This window comes from Triticum aestivum, chromosome 1A (assembly GCF_018294505.1).
Source record: "Triticum aestivum cultivar Chinese Spring chromosome 1A, IWGSC CS RefSeq v2.1, whole genome shotgun sequence".
Classification (NCBI taxonomy): domain Eukaryota; kingdom Viridiplantae; phylum Streptophyta; class Magnoliopsida; order Poales; family Poaceae; genus Triticum; species Triticum aestivum.
The window spans coordinates 527637330-527644729 of record NC_057794.1 but is presented as its reverse complement, the minus strand read 5'-3'; the positions used below and the strand labels follow the sequence as shown (position 1 = coordinate 527644729).

The 7400-nt window shown below is 51.6% G+C and overlaps 1 pseudogene; it reads right to left on the bottom strand.

Annotated features, from left to right (window-relative positions):
- Window positions 1-923: 923 nt before the first annotated feature.
- LOC123043088 (uncharacterized) overlaps window positions 924-7400 on the bottom strand; it is a 32310-nt pseudogene continuing 25833 nt past the window's right edge.

Below are 7400 nucleotides of genomic sequence, written 5' to 3'. Positions count from 1 at the left end.
CCACGATTGCAAGGCCTTGGCAGTGGCATGTAGCTTATTGTCTAGCACAATGAAAGGGTCCCCCACCGATTGTACCGAGTCCCAAGCCTCTTGGACCGTATCCAAGAACCCTTCCACCTTAGGCCAAAAACATTCGAATTTGAAGCGCTTGCCAAGATGGAATTCTGCATCTGTATCCAGTAGTAGAGGGCAGTGGTCCGAAACTGCTAAACCAAGAGCTGTGTGCAGGCTATCAGGGTATATGTCCTCCCACATGTTAGTGACAAACACATGATCGATCTTCTCGAATGTTGGGTCTCTTTGTTCGTTACTCCATGTGTAGCTTCTCCCATTCAGGTATTGTTCCTTTAGCTCAAGTCTATTTATCAGAGCATGAAACCTCGCCATCATCTGCCTATTTGTGGTAGGTTTGTTCTTGTCGTCCCCGGAGATCAATACACTAAAATCTCCTAGCAAATCCCACGGTCCCACGTGAAGGTCCTAGATATCCCTCAACTCTGTCATGAATTCAACTTTGGCCACGTCACTCTGTGGACCATATACTCCCGTTAGCCACCAATGAGGTTTCCCTTCCTGAGACACCAGTGTCGTGAGCATGTTCGTCGTTATGTACCTGGTTGAGAGTGAGACCACTAGGTTGTCCCAAGCGATCAGAATACCACCGTGTGTGCCCACCGTAGGAACATAGTAGAAATGTTCGAGTTTATTACCCAGGCAATGCCTAACCACTTTGATCGAGATCGACTCCATTTTGGTTTCTTGGAGGCATACAATGCTCACATTTGTGCCAAAACTACTTGGTAAACTACATTCCTCCTAGCCGGCGAATTCAGTCCTCGCACGTTCCACACCAGAATTTTGGGCGGGTTGGAAGTCATGAAAAGTGCCCACCAATAATCCAAGTGCCACACAAGGCCGTACTACTAGCCCTCGGCGCTTCCTACCTCCTCGCTCTGCAAGGGTAGCACCAAAGCATCCCACCCAAATAATCTGAGAATCACCCTCACGTGGCAGTCGAGTAGTGGCTTATCGAACAATTTGACATAGGCTTGCAGTGCATCGTCGTCAATCTGATTCCCTTCATTGGCCAGGCAAAGCTTCCTGATCAACACCGCCTACTATTTTGAGGCCTTGGAGCCCCTCCCGCCCTTTGCTAGTCTCACACTTCGGCGCGGCGAGGTCACTGGTGGTCTCTTATGCCGCGGCCTCTTATGCTGCTTTGGTAGGTCCCTAGATATATGTAGGCTGGGCCAACAAAGGTGAGAGCGCCCGACGCAGCTCCAAGCATAGCTGTGCCACTTGCTCCTGCGGTGATGGACCTGGGTGGGGGGCCACTTGTGTATGCTCCTGCTGAAGCAGTGTCCCCAACTACCCCTAGGAGTGCGCCTGTGGTGGCCCCAAATCTGCTCATCCATCCGTCTGCGATAAACTTACCAAAAACCAGTCCCCATTGGACGTGCATGGGCACGTCCCATCCGCATGCAGGGTGGGGCCCAGTGGTGTCCCCATGTCACGCGGATTGCCCAATAGGCGACTATCCATCTCAGATTCCTCCACCTCAGGCATGGTGAGATCCGCACGCCAATCGAAGCCATGGGTGTCGTGTGATTCGCCATGGGGGTCGTGTGATTTGCCCTGGTCCACTTGCACTTCCCATCCACCAATCTTGACCGAGTGTACGGGCTCCGGTCCCATCATCGTAGGTTCCACCAACTCTGCTATGTCAGTCCCACCATCTATCTAGTCCGGCCTCGGTCTTCCCCTCACTTGGTTCACCGATCCTGGCGATCCGGATAAGCTGATCCGTGGGTCCTCCCACAACACCGGCTGATCTTCCTGTGTCCCCACTCTGCTTTCCAACAGGAAGACAACCCTGCTGGCCTCAACGGCCACGACACGTCGCGTCGTGTCCCGGCCCACCACACTTTCCGTACCCCAGCCACCGACAGGATCAGGGTCACCCCTGCATCCGTATAGCGGCGTGACTTCATCAGCTAGCTCCCGCTGCCCGACCTGGGTTTGAACGGCCTGCTGACCAATATAGGTTTGAACTGTCTGATTCCTACCGGGCGATGGAGCCGACGCTGACGAGGACTCCGCCTGGCGAGGTGGCGAAGGCGGCGGCGGTGGCCCACCCAAATCTCCAGTGCGTGAGCCACCATAGTCGTGACCAGCAGACAGTGGGGAAGGGGGCGGGGGCGGCGGCTAAGGCGCCCCGGCCTGCTGTCCAAGGAGAACTAGCGCAGCCGCCAGCCGAATGCCGATCGGGTACCATAGGGCATCAGAACCTCCGTCCACCTGCATAGCATCCCGGCTCCCCCTATTCGCCTCCTCCACGACAAGGATCCGTCTAGAAGGGATGCAAGCTGGGTCATCTGTGTGTAGCCAAGCCAAGAACCCAGCTGTCGGTGTTAAAACCGGCGGATCTCGGGTAGGGGGTCCCAAACTGTGCGTCTAAGGCGGATGGTAACAGGAGGCAGGGGACACAATGTTTTACCCAGGTTCGGGCCATCTTGATGGAGGTAAAACCCTACGTCCTGCTTGATTAATATTGATGATATGGGTAGTACAAGAGTAGATCTTCCACGAGATCGGAGCGGCTAAACCCTAGAAGCTACCCTATGGTATGATTGTATGTTGTCCTACGGACTAAAACCCTCCGGTTTATATAGACACCGGAGGGGCTAGGGTTACACAAGGTCGGTTACAAAGGAGGAGATATACATATCCGTATTGCCTAGCTTGCCTTCCACGCCAAGTAGAGTCTCATTCGGACATGAGACGAAGTCTTCAATCCTGTATCTTCATAGTCTAACAGTCCGACCAATGGATATAGTCCGGCTGTCCGGAGACACCCTAATCCAGGACTCCCTCAGTAGCCCCCGAACCAGGCTTCAATGACGACGAGTCCGGCGCGCAGTATTGTCTTCGGCATTGCAAGGTGGGTTCTTCTCTCCAATTTCCAAGTGTTTGTAAATAGTATCCGGCCCCATAAATGTTGATCCTCTTGGCTTCTATGCTCAATAAGGGCAATTCCTCGAACGAATACGAGGTGCCAGGGCATTCTTACATTCACCCCCCTAGTTAGATAAATAAATTGTCTATTAAAGGGATTGGGATTCTTAGATCCGATCCACCCCATCCTCCCCTCGGCGAGAATCCATCAGAGCGCGTTTCGGAAAGATCCATTCCAGCATGGCCAACCTCCGCAGCTCCTCCTCCTGCCCCCGTAGCCCTAAGCTTGGTGATTGGGAGAGGTGTTCAGTTCCACATAGTCGATTGGTCGAACTGTAGACCAAAGGATTTCTTCCCCCGGCATACATGGTGCCCGTTCGAGCAGGGCTTGCCACCTACAATGGCGGGGAGCAAGCGGAGAACTTTCCCTGTCCCTCCATGGGGGAACGGGTTTGCCTTGTTCCTTACTTACTAAGGGGACTCGGATTTCTAGAGTTTTACGGCCTCCAACTACACAATCTCACCCCTGCCTCCATCCCGCACATCGCCGGCTATGTTGCCATCTGTGAGTTGTTCCTCGGCTGCGAGGCTCATTTCGAGCTATGGAAAAGGCTATTTTGCCTTGTCCCTCACACACGGAGGGAATCACTTTATCAAGTGGGCGGAGCCGAAGTATGGCTTATCGCCGATAGCAGATATGTGTCTGGTACCCCGAAGAAGCCGTCCGAAGACTGGCCCTCAGAATGGTTTTATATGGAGGACGTTCCCCTTCCGGACCCTGTTCGACAGGGTCTTCCTAAGTTCAACAATGCTCCTCTGAAGAAGCATCGAAGTTGGTGCCCACGGAGCCCCCAGGTGGATGACGATAGAGAAGTCCTCTACCTGATCAACCGGATAAAGCCACTGGCTCAGTCAGGATTGACAATAACCGAAGTTATGTCGATTTGCATAATGCAGGGAGTGCAACCACTTCAATATCGTGGGCACCCCTTGTGGTGTTTCAACGGGGAGGATGACGCCACCCGCTACGGCCGTAAGGGTCTGGGCGATGCTGCCGCATTAGCAAAATTCTGTCCGAACTGTTCAAGGGAGAGGAGGAGGAGTTCACCCGCATCAAGCAATGGGACGGATTCTCCATGTACAATCCTCCAAGCTGGGTAAGCTATATCCCCTTATTTCCATCTTCCCGCGTTTTCCGTTGTAAGTATTCACCTTGCCAATTTACGGCAGGAACTGCGAAAGGCCATAAAGGAGGTCAACAACCCTTCTCCACAGCCGGAGGACCCGGACCGGGCCCTCGACTCCAGACTCGAAGATGATCCGGTTATCTCCGTGGAGCTGATAAACCGGCAGTTTTATCAGCTAAGCTGTGATGATGCCATGGTGGCCATTACGGCCGACTACCCTGGACTGCTCCCTGCATCGCGTGTAAGAAAAACAAAAAAACCCCAACCCAAGAAAGTAGGATCCCCTTTTAGACACTTCACCCGCCATATTCACATGGCCTTTTTTACAGGGAAGGCATTCGGGACGCCCTGCAGCAACGCGCCAACAGGAGGCATCGAGGCAGGGTAGGCCAAAAAGGAAGGCGGTTAGGACGGAGACGCTGGCACAAAGGTACAACAAACCCCGCTCCGTGGTTGTCGTCTTTTTCAAAATATAGTGACGCCCGTGTTTCTTTAACAGAAAAAACGCTCGCCGGAATATGTTCGGCGATGTCGCCGAGCACGCTTCCACCAGTCGGGCACCAAGACCGGACACGGAGGAAGAAGCCGATATGGGGCAGGCGCCGGATAACCCCCCTACAGAGGATGCGCCATGAATCATAGGCGCCACCAAGCCATACTCCGTGACGCTTGTTTCTCACCAGAGGCGTTTGATGGCTTTAATTCTGGAGAAGCGTACCTCTGTGCCGCTCAAGATGGTTTAGCCAGAGCCACGAATCAGTATGTAAAGGATGTATGGGTGAGTGAATCTGACGACTTGTATGTATCAGTAGCCCCTGAGACTTGAAACAGTTAGCAGAACTGATTTAAGGATCATCTGTATTGTGCAGATTCTTACAGAGAAGAATACTAGGCTGTCCCAGGAGCTGGAGGAATGCAAGACCCAACTGAGGGCCGGTATTGCCGCATTGAAGGGACAGAAAAAGCCTCCTGCTGCTAACAATTTAAAGAATGATGGTTACCATATAGTGTGCGGCGTGGCTGCAGATCTAACAATAGATTTTGCAGATGAATCCGAAGAAAATCCGAGGGACCAGCATGTTATGCGGCAGCTAGAAGCTGGCAAACGCATGCTGACTGAGGTTAGGCGGGAGAAAAACAATCTTCAAGACGCCAATATAAAGCTGAACGTGGAACTAAAAGACGTTCGGGGCCATCTTGCAGACTCTGAGAAGGAGAATAAGAGGCTTCAACGCGGCATTTTTAGTAAGTGCTTGAACGAATCCTTTAAAGGTATTCGGCGAAGAAGCCGACTAACAGCGTTATGTCTGTAGGCATGCTGACGAGTCGTCCCGCGGAGGAAATGCCTGGGTCTATGGGCGATCTTCTGTCTGAGCTGTCACATCTGCACGAACAAGTTTGGTAGGTGATGCAGGGTGTTGCCCAGGCCTTGTGGCCGTTCGTCTCCCTGCCAGAGGTTGTTCCAGAGCTTGCGGAGAAGCTCAAAGTAGCGCGACGGCGCTTCCGATTATGGAAGATATCAGCCTGCCGACAGGGTGCCAGAGAAGCCTGGGCCATGGTGAAGACGCGGTATACAAAAGCAGACCCAAATCACATGGCCGAGGTCGGACCTGTGGGGCCCGACGGAAAAGAGATTCCCGTTAGCTTAGTTTATAGGCAAGTAGAATTAGCCGCAAAGTATTCCCAACAGGATTGTAAGCTAGACCGCCTGTTGGATGGTATAGAAGAAGAATTTAGTCAGTCTGCATGACTATGTAATTGAAGTGACATGTGTAATGCCTTCTAGCCGGATTGTAGATCATTTGTCATTGCCGACCTTTTTGCTTCAGCCTCCGGGCCCAATAGTCCGGAGTGTATCTGAATACCCGCTCAGTTATATAAGAAGCGGGGTATGCGTGGAGACTAGGTGTAGGGGACATTAGTGCTTTATCAGACAAGTGCCCAACTAGTTATGTTATATTACATGGGTAGTAAGAAACATCTTCCAGGGAGAATAGTTCCGTTAAGGGTTCCTTTCCTTGGGCAAGCATGCCCTAAAGTGCATGTCCGGACTGCGATAGGAAACGTAGGAAAAACATCTAGGGGCAGATAGGAAAAATAAAAGTCATCTTTTGTCACCGACCGAATAATCCATTAAGAACACTAGCTTTCGGCTTCACCCAGTCTAAGGTACACATCCGGCTGACCCAGCGGTAACAATCGCAGAGGTGCTCCCCTTATGCCCTAGCCGAATTAACGGGAACGTAGGGCATAAATACAAGAGCCAGGCAACCCAGCTTGGCCAAAACTTAAGTCATATCGATGCATATAATGGTGAAAAAAGGTACATGCGGAAGTATAACGCATGTGCTGGGCATGAAGCCCGGATAAATAATTTAAGCTTCTGTGAAAGAAGCCCCCAGGTATGAAGAGTGCGGCTAGCACATCTGTACTATGCAAACAAGGCATAAGGTGGCCCTTGAAGGCCTAGAGAAAGAAGAAAAGAAAGAAAGAAAGGAAAACAAGACAGATAATGTATATGTGAAAAATGAACAAATAATTTGAGCTTCAGTGAAAGAAGCCCCCGGGTATGGAGAGTGCGGCTAGCGCATCTGTAATGTACAAGTGAGGCACAAGGTGACCCTTGAAGGCCTAGAAAAATAATAAGAAAAAGAAAGAAAGGGAAACAAGACAGATGATGCATATGCAGAAAATAGACAAAGGGAGGGGACTAACATAGAGTCCGGTGCTAGGCGTAGAATCTTCGGAGCCTGGCCACGTTCCATGGGTTCGGCTCGAGTCGACTGGTCGATGCATCCCGCAGCCGGTACGCTCCACCGGTCAGAACTTGGTCGATAATGAAGGGACCTTCCCATTTGGGCTCGAGCTTGTTCTTTTTCTTATCCGGCAGGCGTAGAACTAGTTCGCCAATGTTATAAGTTTTGGCCTGTACTTCTCTGCTTTGGTATCTGTGAGCCTGTTGCTGATAAAATGCAGAACGGGCTTTGGCTACATTGCGCTCCTCCTCCAAGGTGTCCAGACTGTCCTGCCGATCAAGCTCGGCTTATCTTTCTTCGTACATGCGCACTCTAGGTGAGTCATGAATTATGTCACAGGGCAAGACCGCCTCTGCGCCGTACACCATAAAGAAGGGTGTATATCCGGTACTACGATTCAGCGTGGTCCGCAGCCCCCAGAGTACGGAGTTGACCTCCTCTACCCAGTGCGTGTTAGACTCCATCAAGGAACGCACTAATCTAGGTTTAATGCCGCTCATTA